The sequence below is a fragment of the Agelaius phoeniceus genome, chromosome 2 (genome assembly GCF_051311805.1).
Source record: "Agelaius phoeniceus isolate bAgePho1 chromosome 2, bAgePho1.hap1, whole genome shotgun sequence".
NCBI classification, from domain to species: Eukaryota; Metazoa; Chordata; class Aves; order Passeriformes; family Icteridae; genus Agelaius; species Agelaius phoeniceus.
Genome location: NC_135266.1, coordinates 62143097 through 62159154, shown reverse-complemented (window position 1 = coordinate 62159154; position 16058 = coordinate 62143097). Strand labels below are relative to the sequence as shown.

The following is a 16058-nucleotide window of genomic DNA, read 5'->3' as shown; positions in this document are numbered from 1 at the left end:
GCTCCAACATTGCACTCAGAGCTGGGCTAATCTCAGCATGAGGACAGATCACTCAGGACTGTGTCCACCTGAGTTTTGGAAACCTCCAAGGACAAAAAATCTGCAGTCCTTCTGGGAAATCTCTTCCAATGTTGTTTGGGTTTTTTTCCTATTACCCAATCAGACTTTTCTTTGATGCAACTTTTTTCTTGGCCCATGAAGTTTCTCACCTCATTTGTGGTAAAATAATTTGCAAGTTGCAGATGGGGAGGAGTGCCCATCTTTTCCCACTGGTGAGAACTTGTGCATGCTGCTTCCCTTCTGCTACCAGTTATCCTGGGCTGCAGACACCTCCTCCAGCTGCTGTGTCCATCAGAGATAACCAACCCTTTCTCAGCTGTGACTGTCCACATGGAAAGCTGGAATAGCTCCTGCTGACAAAGCAGGAGAAAACCTGCTTTTAGGGAGAGGAAGAGAGGCTGTTTGACTTTACCTGCTCCACGTGCAGCTCCCTGTTCAGGGGCTGCATACTCACACCCAGCCTGTCTGTGGTGTCCATGTGCTTGGCATAGGTGACTATGGAAGAGATCATCTTCTCCTCAGAATGCAAATTAAGATAGAAATTACAATGTGCATGGTTTTGTTTGCTTGTTTGTTTTTCCACAGTGTGTAGCTGCAGTATTTATGTTATTGGAAAGCCATGGGTTCTCTGTGGAGTCATCCTGCATCCCAGGATAAAAGGCAAACATTGTATGGGGGACTGGTTGGAGCAGTGCATTTGAGAAATATAGATGAAATTATCCTCAAGCAATTAACTTATTTAGGAATGACAAAAGAGCTAGCAGGTGATTCCTTTGTTCTCTGACAGGGACAATAATATTTAGTCTATAAATAGGCTTTTAAAAAAGTTTTTTAAGTTGAATCCATCAGAATTTTTTCAAATTAAGTGGTTTTGACAGAAGATACTGATCAAAATTAAAATAACTCAAAAATAGCCAATTATGCTACAAAAAGGTCATAAATCTGTAGGGGAAAATATAACAGGAATGCTTTCAATTCATAAGTTGTTAATTTAAAAAAAATCTGGAATTTCACAATGATATTTTTAAAGTTATATGTTCTGTAGAGTTTTTTAACATCATGGCTGACATGTCATGAAATCATCACGGCGCATAATAACATCTTATCGTTTCTAGCTCAGAGTGTTGCCTGTTTGTTGTAGTGAAACAGTTTGGCACCTGATCAAAGTGTCTCCTGCCTGTCTTGTAAAAAAAATAATGTCAAACTTCCATTACAACACAGACAGGAGACACTTTGATCTAGAAAAGAAAGTATTTTAGTGTTTACTAAGTGGCAGATGGTTTTAATAGTTTTAAAATGAAACAGAATAAAAAAATAATGTTTTCCTCTATAATATGCAGGACAAATTAAATGCCATGAAGTCATATGAAAAAAGCCCTAAACCAGAGATAAAAAAGCAGGAAAGAGCATTTCTTAAGAGAAAATTACTTTTTTTGGTAAGGGTATTTTCCTTTGTCATTTGCTTTTGACCAGGCTGGGTTTGCCAGGCACTGAGTCTTCCCTGCACTCTGCTGCTGGGAAGTGGGCATGGAGCTGGCAGGGCTGTGAGGCTGGAAATGCCTGACTTGTTTAAAAAGAGAGATGAGGTTGACCCATGTGACAAGGATGACTCCTGCATTCTTGCCATTGGCTCGTTTAATGTCCAAGGAACATTCCAGATCAGCAAATACGCCTATTCTTGGCAAATACGTTTCTTAAACAAAAATAAAACTCCAAAGAGCTGCCTGATCTGGAGCATTAACTTGAGACAGTTATATGTGGTACTTGGGGATCTGCTCCAGGAAACAGCATGCTGAGCTCCATGTCTGATTCCAGCTATTTGGGAATGGGGTGCCAGTGTCACACTGTATGTGTAAGCATATAACAATAACTATTATTATTATTATTATTATTATTATTATTATTATTATTATTATTATTATTATTGTTATTATTATTATTGTTATTATTATTATTATTATTATTACTATCCCTCCAGCATCAAACAGAATCATATGATAGTGTGCACACAGTGAACAGCATCCAGAAATAAATAGACACACAAAATTCTTCTCAGTAAGAGCAGAGGGAAACCAGACTAGCTTCAGGCTGGCTCACCAGTATGGTTTAAATCAGGATAAAGCAAATATGTCCTTTTTGTTGCAGGTCCTTGTAGCTAGGTAGGTTGGTAGAAGCCCAGTGAGGGTTCCTATTCTCCTCTGATAACTCATCCTGCTCTGTTATCCAATAATGTGAAATCTTCACTGCTGATTGTAGGATCATTTAGGCTGGAAAAGGTCATCTAGTCCAACTGTAGAGCAGCAGCTGAGCTTGCAGCTGCCAGCAGCACAGCTGGCTGGTGGTGGGACATCCCTCTGGTTTCCTACCACAGGCTTCCAGCTGCACAGGCATCTGCCAAATGGAAGAGCAGCTGACTGCTGGCCTTCCTGCATCAGGCTGTGGCAAGTCCTCAGAAGACATGAGATGGCCAGAAATGTGTGTTGCATTTGTGCCATCAGAACTGGAGGTGTCCAAGCCGGAGGCACAGCTGTGACATGGAATGGCTCTGCTTCCTGCCTGTCCCTGAGAGCTTGCAGTCCTCCTGTGTGGTGCTAAGGGCATCTACCTGCCTTACCTCTTTGCAGGATGGAGCCAGCACACCTTGCAGTGTGTCCTGAAAACTTTTCACCCTGACATTCCTTATATGTGGCTCTGTCGGGTGCCAGCAGCTTTCCACTCTGGTGTTCATACCAGGCCTCCACGTGCCTGTGGAAAGCAAGGCCATGGCATGTGAAGGGTTACTGCAGAAGGAAGCACAGGAAAGAGGAAAGACAGATTTCAAGACTCAAGTCAGCCAAAAAGCTGAAATTGTAGGAAGCTGCACTGAAAAGATGAAAAAAAATAAAGAAAAGAAAGGGAGATTTGAATGGATCCAAGCCTGCTGAGCGGTATAAAGGAGAAAAACAGTGTGGGCATGAAACTCTTCCAGCTGCTTTCCACAGACCCAGCACAGCAAATTTGTCACAGGAAGTAAAGCAGCAAAAGGGAGTGAAATGGGTCAGGGCAAAGAGGGCACATGGAGGGATGCCTTCTACCTCTGCAAGGCCAGAGCACTGAGCTCACCTCTGCATGTGGGCCTGTGACCAGAGCCAGATTTTGGGTGCCCTTGGAGAGGCACAGCAGGGATGTGGATGGGGCAGGATGGGGAAATGTCCCCTGGCACTGGCAAAAGCAATTGTGTCAACTCTGTCCCCAAGCAGTCGGGGTGAAGCAGGGAGGAGAGTGAGCACTGGCTGCTCGGTGTGCCTCATGCGAGGCCTGTCAGTGCCTCCCCTCATGCAACAGGTGAATCAGGGGGAACACAAATTAAAAAAAAAAAGGAAAGAGAGAAGCCACTCAGTGTAGGAGATGAAATAGTTATGAAGAAGATGCCTTTCAGGTGTGATATGCCGTGTCAAGAGGGCCCACGGGAGAAGGTTACCACTCATGCCTGGTGGGAAGGCAACACCACCACGTCCTACAATCAACCAGCCCGGCGAAATGTTAAAATGTTAATGGTTAATGACTCAGAACAATGGCCCATCTGGGGAGGCGGCAGCGTGCTTTGCACCTCCCCAGGGGGAGGAGGTGAGCTTTTGGGTGTGTGATGGCAAACCTTTGGTCTGCATGAACCAGAGGGGCTGAACAATCAACTGGAGGCAACAAACGGGCTTTGAGGCTGATAAGAGGCAGATCCTGTGAGGTGGGGTGGTGTTTTTTCATCATGCCCAATGCCCACCCTTACATAAGTCGCTCAGTTGTAAAGCTCCCCCCACACCTCCACCTGGGAAAGGTCCTGAGGGTTTTCATCCCTCCTGATGGGACATTCCTGGCTCAGCTGTGCTGATCTGAGAGGCAGCTGTCATGTCTTAGGAGGCGTCACAAACCATCAATGACCCCAAAGTGCCTCATTTCTGAGGCTTTCTACCAGAGGACTGAAGAGGACTGAAAGCTCGCCCCCAGGGGAGGTGCCTGGGTGCTCCCAATGAGCCCGAGTGTATTTGAACCCATGGGACCTTGTGTTTCACGGCTTTTTTGCGCACCCCGAACAGATCAAGACTGGGATCATCACTTTGACCCAGGGACACTAAATTGCAACAATCAAGTCTTGCAGTGAGATCCGTGGGTGGTGATACGTTTCTACTCCTACCTTTTCTTTCTCTTTCTATCTTTTCCCTTACACATTTTCTTAAGTGAGTGATATTTTTATGCTTTCATATTGATATATTACTGTAGATAACAGTAACCAAAACGGCTGCATGCCTGCTTTCTGTTGCAACGAAATTGTTCTAAAATTAACTCTCTCTCTCTCTCTCTCTCTCTCTCTATATATATATATATAAATGTAGAGTTAATTTTATATTAATTTATATATTTGCAAACACTGATTGTCTAATGTCCTTTCACTCTAATCCACCCCAAGGGATCTGTTAGCAAGAACTTGGGTTGCCCTCACCTTTTGGGGCTGGGCGTGACAAACCCCTCCTGGGTGGGACCCTGGGGCTGTGAATGCAACTCCCGGGGGATGGGATAGGGAGCAGTTACCAGCAAAGAGGATGTTAGGTGGAATGCTAGGTGTTGTGGAGAAAAGCACTGGGAATAGAAGTGACAGCTGGTCCCGTAGGAAAAGAAAGGTACAAGAAAGTTGGAGAGGAATATTTTACAAGGATATGTGACAGGATTAGGGGCGAAGGCTTTAAAGGAAGAAATTATTTTCTTTGAGGGTGGTGAGGCACTGGCACAGGTTGCTCAGAGAAACTGTGGATGCCCCATCCCTGAAAGTGTTCAAGGCCAGGTTGGATGTGGCTCTGAGCAACCTGATCTAGTGAAAGGTGTCCCTGCAGGGAGGTTGGAATTAGGTGATCTTTAAAAGCCTCTTCCAACCCAAACCACACTATCATTCTAAGAAAAAGGGTTTATGGGTAAAAGCCACGAGGTAATGAATCTGTAGCAGCCAACCTGAGATGCAGTGTGTGCTTTTCACCTTTGGTATTTAGAAAAGGCCTATAAGAACCATACTAATACATAAAAGATACAGGCCTGTGCATATAACCTCTGGGGTCACTTAGGGTCCTCCCTGGGGAGAAGTGAGCAGGATGAGGATGGGAATGAACTTTCAAAGACATATACTAACAGAAACAAGAGCAAGCTGTTGCTCTGCTCTTGAAGGTGGCAGGTTAGTAGCAATGGCCTGAAGCTGAAGGAGAAGCAGGGTTCAGGTTAGACTTAGATATGGGCTGAGCAGTGAGAAGTCACCCGCTGGGGTGAAGCTTCCTGGACTTACATGGAGCTTGACAAGTGATTCAGAAATGGCTTCTGCCAGCAGGAAATGTTTGTCTAAACACAGCTGTCCCGGCCATCTTATTAAAGTTGGAGTTTCTGAGAGACAGCACTAAACCTATGTCATTATCAGTGCTGTCTTTTCAAGTTGGGTCTCCAGATAGTGACACTAATTCTGTTTCTCAGGCAAAATTTCCATGAGATTTGCTGGAGGCTGTGCACAAAAAATTAACATCCCTGAGAGTTCAATACTGCAAATTTTTCCTCATAAATCAGTCTGTTGATTGAGGAGGTCATTTCATGCTAGAAAAATTGTGTTGTCTCTGAAATCCAACCATAAGCTTAGGGATAGGACGCTACCTAGTCAGATGTGAGCTGTTGACTTGATCTCCACCAGAACACACTTGAGCTCCTGTGCTCACTGCTTCCTCCACTGCCTCCTCCTCCTCCTTGGCATCCCAGGTGCTCCAGGTGCTCTGGGGCAGATTTTTTTTTCCTACAGGGCTGGTTCAGTGTGATGAACATGTGGGAGGAGAGCACAAGAGGCAGCTTTGTGCTGTCTGCCCAAGTATCCCTGAAATGGCTGGGCACCTCGTTGTGACATGGAGCAATAGTTTGGAGATAATGATAACTTAAGACATATGTCTAAGAAGCTATTTATAATGTTTCTTAATTAATTTCCCTCTTAGCTAAAGGTCACAGGATAAAAAAGCCACAGCAGTCCAAGTATGGCTGTCCTTAAGCACCACTCCCAGCTTGGCCAGACTTCGCTGAACCCTTGCAAGGAGATAGCCTTGCACAGTGATTTGTACCTGCACAGTTGTGTAGAAACTGTTGGGATACACCCAGCCTGATCACTGGAACATGTAAAACATGCCTTTGAAAGCAACTCAAGGTCTGTGGAAGCTTGAGTGAGTGGGAAAGGCCTCTAGGTATACCAGCAGAGCACAGTACAGCTCAGGGACCAGATGTTCCAGTCCCCCATGCCCCACATCCCTGCCTGAAAAGGTGGCCCAGTTCATCCCTGCTAGAAGTCTTTAATGAGCTTGTAACCTAAAACTAGAAATACAGGAGCAGATTTTGTCACCGGGGCTCACCCAAAAGTCTTCCCTTGAGAGCGATTAAAGTATTCCAGATGGCAGCAGTGACAGTCACTGCCTCCCAACACCAGATAACAACCCTTGGGAGAACAGCCACCAAATCCCCTGCACTGCTGCCCAGGATCCCAAGAACTGAGCAAACTCCCACCAGCTTTCATGTCCAGACATGTTTTCTGTCAAGACTTAGTAGCCATTAAATATTGAACGCTGAAAGTTTGGGAAGGAAAGGTAGCAAATCAAACTTTATTGCTATTTCCAGAGCTGTTTCCTAAGGTACAAACACAAGTTTCAGGAGGAACCATGCCAGGCTGGTGACTGCTTTCCACTTTCCTGCATTCCCTCGCAGCCCACCCTTTGGAAGTACGTTCCTACCTGGTCTGCAGACAGAAAAAAAACCAGAGAGAGCCAGCAGCTGGATCCTAAGGGGACTTCTCCTGTGGCTTCAAAAATATGGGTGAGGGGAGGGGAAAAAGGAGTTTTCAGTTGTTACTGCTTTGCTCTTTTGCTTTGCTAGCCCATGTAAAAACAGATGCAGAAAGACAAGATAAGGAACTCTGTGGTTTCATCTTGTAACCTCAAACAGCAAACACTCCTCAAAAACAGTACTGTGTGGTCACATTGCTTCGAAGAAAGGATAAGAAGCCCAACTGAAAAAATCACAATATAGTAATTGGAAAATAATATTTAGTCACAGAAGAGCTATAAATAAAGAAGATGCCCTGAGATTTGAAAGCCTCAACAACTCAATAGCATCTCTCTCTCTCAGGAGGTTTCTTCTTCTTTTTCTCTTGTAGATATGCTTCAGTTGCTATTGATACAGGCACCTCCTCCCAAAAACTGGCTAAATGGCTTATCCACCCCCCCCAAGTCACATTAAAATAGATGCTTTTCAGCATGTGCCAGGAATAGCCTTATGTGAAATGTGCTAAGATGTTGCAACTTCTATTGGGCTTATTTTGAGTGAGTACGATGAAGCAGCATAAGGCAGGAGGGCTCTGAGGCTGGGGACAAACGTGGAAAGGAGAAGTTCATTAATTTATAGTAATTTTGAACTGCTGAGTTTCGTTTGCATGTGTACTGCTAGCACAGCACTACAGAACAGGTTGAAGATTTAAAAGAAAAAAAAACCAAACCAAAGAACATTAAATACCAATATGTTAACTATAGCACTTGCAGCTTCACAGAAAAAACAGATGTTCTCTAAATGCAGGTGTTGCCAGTACTGAAATAACAGCTGGCATACACTGATAATTACTAATTGGACTCGTTCAGTGGGTAGAGATTAACAGCGGCAGAGTAAAAGCAGAGTAACAGACTGACTCCTTCTCCCAGCTCCAGAGCTCTCAATTTCTACTTTGGCTTCCCTTTCTTCTTCCTTTTCCTTGCCATTTTTAATTTCAGCCTTCCAAGAGCCTCTGTTTCCTCTCCCCCCACTCTGGGTACCCACCCCACGGATTCAGGTCCTGGGGCAGGTCCCTGCTGGCAGCTGCCAAAGCCACCCCGTCCCCAAGGCAGCTGCTGAGCAGGGAAGGAGGTTGGGAGCAATCAACCTGAGGGGTGTCACCCGCATTGGTCCCCCTCCCACTGAGGGCAACATGGTGTCTGCCTGATGCCAAGCATGGAAATTGAGCTTCAAACACAATCTTGGTGCAGGGAGTGTAAAGTCCTACTAACCAGCACAAGGCAACACAGCAGGAACATCACATTAACTCCAAGGGGTGATACCTGGAGCTGCGTGGGGCTGTGGGCAGAGGAGACAGGGGCAGCAGTGGAGAATCCCAGGCTGTTTATGCTGTGAGTGGTAGCTCCTGCAGTTAGTTGGGGGCACTTTGAGCTAAAATGCTGCCTCACACATCAAGGAGTTGCAGAAGTGAAAGAGAAAAACAGACTGACTTGATTTAAAGTAAACACGAGAAAAACAAATCCACCCAAACCCTCACGCTGTGTTATCAGAAAGGTACCAGGCTGTAGGAATGGTGTGGGCTAAATTAGCCTGTAATAGCTGATTTTGAGTTGCATTTTTTGTAAGAAAAGCAAATCAACAAGTTTTTCCTAAGGACTGGAAAACACCAAGAGCTGTAACATACTTCTTTCAAAGTTTGTCATCAGAGATGTGAGGACAATTCAACAGTAAAGCTGGATTGTGGCTAAACATATCTGAGGAAGAGTCCCACTTACCATGGTGAAGAGGGTCATTCTGCCTGGCCACAGAAAAATTCTGGCTATGGGTCTCCCTCTGTGGTCACCAATTGTTGTGGTGTTGTGAGGGTCCCCAGGATGAGGTGAGAGATGAGAATTGACTCCAAGTTCTCAGAAGGCTGATTTATTATATTATGATATCATATTATATTAAAAGAAAATTATATACTAAAACTATACTAAAGAAAGAGAAAGGAGACATCAGAAGGCTAGAAAAGAATGAATAATAAAAACCTGTGACTGACCAGAGAGTCTGACACAGGACTAGGATTGGTCATTAAGTTAAAACAATTCACATGGAACCAATCAAAGATGCACCTGTTGGTAAGCAACCTCCAGACCACATTCCAAGCAATCAGATAATTATTGTTTACATTTCTTTTCTGAGGCTTCTCAGCTTCTCAGGAGAAAAATCCTGGCAAAGGGATTTTTCAGAAAATATCATGGTGACATCCTTCCACCCCCTTGGGACACCAGAAAATCTCCTTGCCTGCCTGGGGAAAACTTCACTGCTGGGATGGAGGGAAGGGAAAGGAGTACATCTGTGCACCTTCCACCTGTTTCCTTTTCTTGTAGGTTTAGACCAAGCAAGAACTGTAAATTAGTTTTGAGTTGAGGCACACTAGGCTGGAATTAGAAGCCCTCCTTCATAAGCCAGGTTTTGGATGTGGCCAGCTTTGGAAGCCCAAGTGCTGGAGAGCTGGTGGGCCTTTGGGGCCAGATGGGCTCTCAGCCCATGTAACAGGGCCGGAGTCTGAGCCTGGGCACCGCCCCACAGCCACATGGCAGATTTTAGATCCCTTGGGCCACAAAGCTTCCCTTGCCCTGAGCCATCTGTGCACAGATACAGACGTACACATTCACACGGGATTGTTTTTTTTGCAGGGTGTGGCTTGACACTTCCTCTACTGGTTTCACTGGGTCAGAGATACACTTTGCAATGAACAGACAGGAGGTTTTCCTCCCTTTTGAAGAGGAAGTCTGGGAAAAAGAAGCCCTGCCTTCTCCGGGCCCCAGGGGAGCATACTTGAGTGACCCTTAGAGAGCCCCCCTAATGCCCTCCACCACCCTCACACCACCTCAGCATCGCCTTACCAGGGCTGGGCTACTTTTCCTCCCTGGTGGGTGGGGATTTCACTGTGCTTCACACTTGCCTTCCAGATCCACAGTTTGCCCATCTTTGCTTTCTTATTTCATATCTATATATTAATTAGTTGTAAGTACATATGCACAAATAATTACATATCTTAGTGTTATCTCTGTGTTTTGGGTATAATTCTCTCACACCCACCTTTTCTATGGAAGGCTGGTGCAGAAGGGGCTCGTTCCTCTGGCCCTTGAAGTGTGCACATTCCCCTGAGTCCCCTTGCCCACCACAGGCTGTGGCACTGGGACACAGGGGGGCCCTGTGGGAGGTGAGGACACTTGCCTAGAGAAGCCTTGTGGGTCCCTTCAATCCCCAGTGTGTCCCCACTCTGTGACCCCCATTCCTCCTGCCACCTGTGTCACGCCGTGCCTGGCCCCCAAACCCCTGTGTCTCCCTCATGTTTCCACATGCTCTCCCATGTGTCTCACCACTTCTACACATGTGTCCTGCTGTGGAGAAGGACATGTGACCACTTTTCCACACCTGTCCTTCCATGTTTGCCTACATGTCCTGCCATGCTTCCCCATGCCCCACCACACGCCCATGGGTTTCCTGTGCCCCCCCATGCACCTCCCCTGTACCCCACCTGTCCCTTTGCACCTTCTTAAGTGTCTATATGTGCCACACATGCTTCCCACACCCTTCCCACATCCCACTAAACCCCCTGCATGTCCCCAGTGGTCCCCAATGCTTGTCCCACTATGGCTCCATGCCTGTTCCATGCACTCTCCTTGTGTGTTCCTTACCAGCTCTCCCAGCTGCCTCATTCCTTACTGTCCCTGGGCAGTAGAGTCTGCTGACATCTTGGCACACTGTGCTACCAAACCCTGAGGTGTCAGTTTCTGATTTTGGGAGAAGAAGCAAGGTTACCATCTAAGATGAAAGTAAAAACCCCTTTCTTCTTGTGACAAGCACTACTTGTTTCAAGCCCATGTGAGCACAATCTTGAGTGTTTTGGTGTAAATTGCCTGCTTGTGACACACAAACCAGTTCCTGAAAGAGTGCAGCGGGCTCACTGGCTGCTTTGGTCTGGGGCTGTCTCAGCTTTCAGGATGTAACACGTCCCCAGGAATTATTTCAAGCTGTAGCAAGAAAACACATGGCAAACTGTCCAGCTGCTTGCAGTAGCCCTGCAACAAGATCTATATTGTGAAAGTATGACTAAAGATGGCAGGAGAGAGAGGGTGCCCCATGGCATAGCTCCATGGCCAGGTGACTTCTACTGTAAATAATGTAGATTGTTATTGACAACCAAAAAGCAATAAACCTATTGCTACATGCTTTTTAGGCCAGTTTTTGGCTGGCAAACAAGGAAAGTGATGGATCTTCCCAAGGCTGGTATTCTGGTGTTTGCTTTGGTTATTGACATTTTATATCCCATTGTTAAGGGCTGGGAAAAAGGTCAGTTATTGATTGGCACAGAGCTATCTTTGTGGTAAGGTGTAGAGGCCTCCTTTTCATATTGTTTGCATGCCTTCTCATTTACTGGGTGTAGAGAGAGCAAGGCTGTGTCTGTGACACTGAGTGGTGCACAGACCTCCCACCCTGGATGTGCACTGAGGTGACAGCATGGCTGATGGAGAAGGCCAGGTTGTGTGGGTTAGACTGGTTTCACATCCAGCCCAGCATCCATCTCCATGTGTGGCCAGATGTTTTGGGAGGAGGGAGGACAGGGTTTGTAATTCTTCTCCTGCCAGGCTCTGAGATCTTTGCTCACTTCCTGCAGGCTCCTAGTGCTTGACCTGCTTTCTTGATTGCTGCCAAGGGCTGAGCTCGTGCTTTGGTGGACACTAAACACAGGACCCGGCTCTGGACCAGCAGTGGTCTGTGCAGAGCCCATGTGAGTCCAGGACTCTTTTTTCCCCCTCAAAATACCTAGTTTTGCAGTTGTGTGTGTTGAATTTGATCTGCCCTTTGACCCCTCACCGTCTGCAGTTCTCACAGCCTGTCCTTGTCCTCAGCCAGCTCCTTATCAGTGGCCAGCTCTCTCCCCTCCCTCCTCACCCCTTTTCCAGGCCGTTTGTGAAGGACTGAGCAGCCGAGGTCACTGCACAGAGGCAGACCCCGGTGGAAGGTCACTGCTATCACTCTGCCATATGAGAACTGGCTGTCTTCTCCTGACCTCTGTTTCCTGTTTTTCAGCCCATTGCTTGTAGATAGCAGGACCCGCTTTCTTATGCCTGAGTGGCTGCATTTCCTGAGGAGCTTTCTCTGCAGCTTCATTTAATCCTGAGCAGCTTCCTGGGCTAATGGAGCTGTTGTGCCCACGGGAGTGGTGTGCTGGTCCCAGCTTGCCTGAGCCTTGGGATGGTGGTATATGTGCCAGCAGCTCCAGAGCCACCCCACTGCCTTGGTGTCTTTGGTAGAAACGTGCGTGTTTTGGGTCCCCCCTGCAGTCACTGTGGGGCAACAACTCCAGACCCTCCAAGGGGCTGGTCTATGCCCATCATCCAGGGCAGATGCCATCATCTGGGGGTCCTGCAGCCACCAACTCAGGGCTGAACAGCAACCAGCAACAGTCTTAGCTCAGCAGAAGTCTGTGAGAATATGTGGCTAATTTGGTGTATGCACACGTGCTACCAGGACCAGTGTGGTTTCTAAACGAGCCCAGGTGATTTTGCAGCTGGGATGGGGCTCAGGGCACATGTTTTTAACACTGTTGTTTACCTCACGTGGTGGTGAGTCAGGTCCAATACCTTTGTTAACTCTGCTCTCTCCTTTTCTCCTTGTTGCCATCAAGGTTTATCACCATCATTGGGATGTGCTTCCCCAGCAGCACGTGAGGAGTCTGTGCAGGAGCTACAGCTGCACCAGGGTAGAACATGCTGGATAGGCACAGCTTGCTTCTCTTACCACAGCTCCAGATGACAAAAATAGCACAAAATGGTGACAATTCTCCTATTGTTTTATTTCATGATAATTTTCTTTTCTCTCCTTTCTCTGCCCCACTGGGGGATGTTTTGGCAGTTTGCAAACATCCCCCTGTTCATATTCACTGAATGTTACTACAGGCATTTCTTTCATGTGACAGCTTGAAAAAGGGATGTGAAAGCTTTCCTTCTTGTCTTTCTGGCCTTTCCCTCCATCATCTGACCCTCATGAATGCTCTCCAGCAAACAGTTTGCCTTTCTTGCATGGTAGAATCTGGAAATAATTGCCTGCCACAGCACTTACTTCTATCAGTGAATAAGCTTGTGTAATTGCACCGTGGTCTTTGCTCCACAGTTCATTTTCTTAGCTCAGAAATGTGCTTTTATTTTTTTTTTAACCATTGCATATAGTCTGTTTATCCCCACAATTCATTGTTGCCAATAAAGGAGGAAAATAAGGGATAATCACCACTTAAATGCTTTAAAACCAATGCCATGTGTGGGGAAAAAAAAGCCCCAACCAAACAAGGAAAACCATCCTCAAAGGAATGTGCATCAAATGTGCTCTAGCCAAAGCACTGGCTTTTTCTGATGGATCATATAAAAACTCAAGGTCCTGATAATCTGACAAGCCACAGTTTGATTCTTTGAATCCCCAACCACAGCTCAAATGTTGGCTGACTTGTACCAGAAGCTCTGTAGTTATGGTTGTTGCTGATCATTTGTTTGTAATTGGTATAGCAAGCTCTGGGAGCAGCGAATGTCATAATCCTGTGTCACTGTATAACTCCAAGGAGATTGCTGATAAATAACAATAATATACACACACATAATGGATACAGGCAGCAGCCAAACAGGACAATAATTGCTGTCTTGGTGGAGCTTATTAACTTAAATCAGGCAGAAAGAGATTTTGTGAATGGATGCCGCCTTTGTAATTTCCTGAAAAAAAAAAGGCCAATATACAGCTTTCAAAATATGTGCCCTGAGAGATGTGCTTCATGTGACCAGGGAGGAGCTACAGATATATGTGTGTTTGTTTTTTTGGCTTTTTTTTGATGATGTATGGTATTTGCCCCAGGACTGGCCACAGAGACTAAACTGGCCCCATTTGATCTGATTGTCACTGTGACCCAGCCCCGATCACAGCATGTTTCCTCACTTAGCAGTGGTCCTGCACTCAACCCCCTGAAATGACCTAAGCCCAGCTGACCTGAAAGTCCTCCCTAAATCTGAGAGTTATTTCAGTGTCTTGGGATGGCTCCCCCCATTTTCAAAGCTCAGGAGTGCCTGTTCTGCATGCCCTGGTGCAGCTGCCTGACTTTTGCACCTCTGAGCGGGACTACTTTGGGTTTTGATAAAAATTAAGGATGTCCACAATACAATTCTCTAGCTCCAGTGCTAGCCAAAAGCCCAGATGCTTGGTTGCTCATCCATGGTCTATCTATATAGGAACATATATATTCCAACAGGAAATTCCAGACAACCTTTGGCCAGATTCAACTATACATCCAAGCTGCTTTTAGCCATTTCATTTATGCAAAGTAGTGGGAAACACAAGTAAAGCAGCTACTTGTTCAACACATTTATCTGTATTTTACAGCTTGGGATTGATCTAAAGCAGTAGCATAGCATGCCTATCCTGAATACATACATTTTGAAGACATAAAGGGGAAATCTTGGTTACAGGGAAATTTATGAGTGTTTGCATTCACTACCCTGTGAGTCCTGTCTGAGATTCACCATCAAGCCAACATCTTTAGGTTCATTTCCACAGGTGAACCTCACAGCTGAAGTTCATGGAGCTGACAACTCCCAAGGAGGAGTCCCCACAAGGAGGATTTTCACTTCTGTTGGCTGGCATTAGTGTGAAGTCAGAGGAGTAATCTTCAGTACATATCGGTTTAATTAAAATTAGTCGTATCCTCAGTCAGTGGAAATTATCAAAGAGGGAAATGTTAGGGAATTCTCTGCTGCTGAACTGTGGAGAAATGTACACAGAAATAGGATTCCCAGGTCCCTCGCTCAGCTAATGAGGTGCACGGCATGGGCTGGGTCCCCTTGGTGCAAATGTGGGATAATCAGTGCAGTCTGGAATTGCACTCTCAGGAGAACCAGTCCATCATGCTCCTGCACCGCAGCTCGAGTCTTCTTCCATTCTGAGTTAATAACAAACACAACCCAGCTAAGTGATATACGTGACACGTTTATTACCATGTCCTTTAGAAGCAATTTCCTTTCTGCTCTGTTTTCTCACAGACAGTGTAATTACAAGTTAAAGAGAACAGAGGGAAAAAAAAAAGTTTCCAGACTTGATCTTTCCCAGATGAAATGACAAAATTACTGAACCAGTGTACAGTCTTCAGATCTGTAAGGAGATATACCTTAGGGTTAACAGCTGCATTTCAGCAAGTCTTCAAGTGAAGGGACACAGTGAAATCAACTCCATATAGGTACAGCTTAGCAGCAGGGGATTTTTGTATGATTATACTGAAGCTGTGTGTGCCTACATGGAAGGCAGGCATTGTGACATTCCTAGCTATGTTTTGCAAAATGAACCCAGCCACCATTCCTGGCATAACAGATTGCTTAGTTCCAAACAGGGAAAAAAAAAAAAAGAAAAAAAGAAAAGAGGCAAAATCCTAATGCAGTAGGAGGAGGTGACCATTGACTTTGTCAGAGTTAGGATTTCCCTCATGTGTTGCCTCATCTTGGGTTGCACAGGGTGAATACCATGAGTTTTGCATTTATCATTCTTCCTGTTCACTCTGTAGCCCCATCACAGGGAACCTGTTCAGCTGAGGACCAGAAAATAATCCCCGAACTGCAGATTGCTCAGCAGCAGGTGCCCTAAGCTGTCCTATGTGTAATAGTTGCATATTGAACACAGTGGTGCTTGTTAATGGTTGGATTTGATGATCTCAGACATCTCCAACCTTAATAATTCTGTGATTAATAAACCAGAAGGCTGTGAGGAGTGTGGGTTGCAGGCTGAGAAGCACAGGGAAAAAGGCCTTTGGACTTCTCTGCACCAGTGTGCCCAGTGAGAAATACTTTCCATACATGCTTTCAGCTCCTTCTGCTTGGAAAGAAAGGACACAGCCCCAAGGCATGATCATTACAATGGGTTCTATGTAAGTTGCTCCTTAGAAGCATTTGTCAAACTGCAGTGAGCACAGGACAGTGTGGCAACGTGTCCTCATTCAGCAGCGGTTCCCATGGGCCATGGATCATTCTGGGAACTGGGCAGACTGCTCCTGGGTTCTGGCACAGCGAGGCAAGCTAAGGTGCTTGTCTTTTAACCTCTAAAATCCCAAATTATATGGCTTCTGATATCCTCAGAGGGTTGGCAGTGAGTGTCTTGGTCAAAGCAGCAGGGACACT

General features: G+C 45.8%; 1 long non-coding RNA gene across 1 annotated transcript; it reads right to left on the bottom strand.

Moving 5' to 3' along the window:
• Positions 1-6672: 6672 nt before the first annotated feature.
• LOC129134666 (uncharacterized) lies at positions 6673-8297 on the bottom strand. Its single transcript, XR_008536203.2, has 2 exons — positions 8133-8297; positions 6673-6898 (listed from the first exon to the last, which is right to left on the bottom strand). It is a non-coding gene; the product is annotated as an uncharacterized LOC129134666 (long non-coding RNA).
• Between the last annotated feature and the right edge of the window lie 7761 nt (positions 8298-16058).